The sequence below is a fragment of the Nannospalax galili genome, unplaced genomic scaffold (genome assembly GCF_000622305.1).
Source record: "Nannospalax galili isolate Female #2095 unplaced genomic scaffold, S.galili_v1.0 scaffold291, whole genome shotgun sequence".
NCBI classification, from domain to species: Eukaryota; Metazoa; Chordata; class Mammalia; order Rodentia; family Spalacidae; genus Nannospalax; species Nannospalax galili.
Window position 1 is genome coordinate 4,179,853 of NW_008330588.1, and position 3,151 is coordinate 4,183,003.

Sequence of the window (3,151 nt, forward strand, 5' to 3'; positions counted from 1 at the left end):
AGACCAAAAAAAAAAAAAATTAAATGGAGGGAGAGAAAGAGAGTAAAAGCTGCGCGCGCACACACACACACACACACACACACACACACACATACAATATAATTGTTTTTGAGGCAGGGTCCTAGTGGACCTGGAACTCACTGTGTAGCCAAGGCTAGCCTCAAATTATGGTGATCCTCCCACCTCAGACTCCCAAGTGCTGAGATTACAGACCACTACATTTTAGAAGAGTAATCTGTTTGTCTAAATGAGCGGTGCGAAGAAAAATGTGGGGACAAATTTTGGGAGTATATGACAAGCTGAGCTGGCAGTGTCATCCCTCAGAGGAGTGATTCAGGGGTAGGTTTCAAGAGTGTACATTTAAAATAAGATCCCAGCTGCCAGTGGTTGACATAACACCTTTGCCTGAATTAGAAATAGAAATAGAAATAGAAGGCTGGGCATGGTGGTGCACACCTTTAGTCCCAGCACTTGGGAGGCAGAGGTAGGCCGATCTTAGTGAGTTCGAGGCCAGCCTGGTCTACATAGCGAGTTCTAGGACAGCTGGGGCTACAGGGAGACCCTGTCTCAAAAAGACAAAAAAGAAATAGAAATAGAAAGGAGTCTCCTTTTAGGTAGGAGCAGCCACAGCTGCCTTAGTGAAGGGAACTCTCTTCCTACCTAGTTTGGTTCTCTTGGCCCTCAGCCCTTGCTGTCTTTGTGTAGCTCATGGGCTGCCCCACCAGGCAGGGCAGCAGTCCTGACTGTACAGGCAACTCTCTCCTGGACTACTGCAAAGACAGCTTTCTGCTACTCTGTCTCCTTCAGAGTCACAGGACAACTCACCCAAATCCATCAAGCTATACTGTCCCCCAGTTTTGAGTAGGAATACCTGTTTATTTGTTTTCTGACACTGCCAGAATGGTATGTTTGAATGAAATGATTTCCCTCTCTATTTAGACAGGTAAATGTGGCTCGAGGTTCCTTGGCCTCCAGGGTGCCCCTAAGGTCTTAGAGGTCTATGTGGGGTCCCTGTTCTCCTCCTCTTTGCCTTTGGATTCTTTGTACCTTCCATCACTTATTAATCCACAATCTGAGCTTCTTCATCCTGCCTCAGAAGAGGATTATTATGTGGTTTTCTCCAGTCTTCTGTTTCTCATCAAATACTATTCCTCCTTCACAGGGGATCAGAACCAAAGGCCAGGAGCCAAGTGCCTGAAATTTACCTTGAAGGCCAGCTTCAGCAGTGTGGACTCTGAAAAGCTCTCCTAGTTCTGCCCCCCGCCAAACCTGTCTCTTTTTCTCCTATCATTGGGGAAAGATCCAAAAATATGTGTTTGTCCACCCAATGTTGCCAATTCTTTTCTTTCAGGCTACTTAAGGTCAAGGTTGGAAGAGCAACCTTGTTAGAAAAAAGAACAGTAGCAAAACTTTGAGGTCAGCTGTCCTGGGCTCCATGGATGAGTTTAGTGTCAACTATTTATTGTATCTCCTAGAAGGAGACTTTCTGTCAAGGACAGTGAATTCTGCTTTCTTCACGTAGATTTTAAGAAGCAACAAAGTAGCTTTCAAAGACATGACTAGTGATGTGGTTATTTGCCTGTTAACTACATCTGCCAACTTGATTTCTACTAGTTAAATAAAAATAGGGAAACTGTGGAATTAATCTACTTTGAAGATTCCTTTCAATTAAAAAAAAAAAACTAACACTGTGAAATAGCAATGTATTTTTCCTTTCTGTTAAACTAAGTTTAATGAGTTAAAAAAATCCGATTGTGCATGTTAGAACAATGGCGCTCACTGAATTTATTTAACTCAGTTATCTTTGTAAAAGCTAATCACATTGTATTTTGGTTAAACAAGGGATTATGGGATTTAATAAATTTTAATTTCGTTGCTTTTAAGCTCCCAAATGCAGATGTTGGATTCCTAGCAATCACAAAGGAAATACATGGGAAAGGATATAGTGAGTCTACACATAACACTTGTAATCCTAGCACTCGGGAAGCTGAGGCAGGAGGATCATGACAGTCTGGGCTTATTTAGTAAAACTCTGTCTCTAAAATACATAAGTAGAATACAATAATATATCATTAAATTTTTTTTAAAGTCTATGCACAGAGTTGGGAGTGGTGGCTCACATCTTTAATCCCAGCATTTGGGAGGCAGAGGCAGGTGGATCTTTGTGAGGTCAAGGCCAGCCTGGTCTACATAGCAAGTCTTAAAAAGACAAAAAAAAAATGTCTATGCAAAGGAAGGAAAATATGAGTGGCGCCTAAACTCACAAGAAGATGTCACCCATGTTTCCCCCATGATAAGAATAATGCAAAGCCAAATACTTCTGAATGATCCCTTGTCACCTACAGAACTGGCAAAAATCAGAAGGTGTGATAACACAACCTAAATTATCACCAGTAAAGGGAGGTTTAAGTAAATTATACTGAAATAGTACACAGTTACCAAAAAACCCAACACCATCAAAAAGAAAAATAAAACATAAGAAACTTATTTAGGTACAAGCGTGGGGAAAAAAATTTCAGTGCTTGCCTCCAATCCCGATGACTTGAGTTCAGTTCCTAGGACCGACGTGGTAGAAGGAGAGAACTGACCCCTGCAAGTTGTTCTCGGACCTCTACACGCATACTTTGGCCCATTGGCACATATTTGTCTAAACATACACATACATGCACACACACACACACACACACACACACACAAATACATACATAAAAGAAATAAAATAGCCAGGCATGGTAGTGCATGCCTTCCTTTAATCCCAGCACTTGGGAGGCAGAGGCAGGTGAATCTCTATGAGTTCAAGGCCAGACTGGTCTACATAGTAAGTTCCAGGTCAGTTGGGGCTATGGGGAGACCCTGACTCAAAAAGACAAAAAAAAAAATATATATATATATAGCATCGTACAGAAGTAAACCTGACATTTTTGATGGGGGTAGTGGTCAATAGTCTGCTCTCTAAGGTACTACTGAAGGTATGCATCCAATAAAACTTGATATAGAAGCTTCTCCATGAAGTAGACTATAGGAAAGATCTGTGGTTAAATCACTGTCTAGAGTCTGCAGAGATGGCTCAGTGGGTAAAATTCTTGCTGCACAAGCATGAGGACCTGAGTTTGAATCCCCAGCACCCACATAGAAGCCAGGTGTAGTGGTG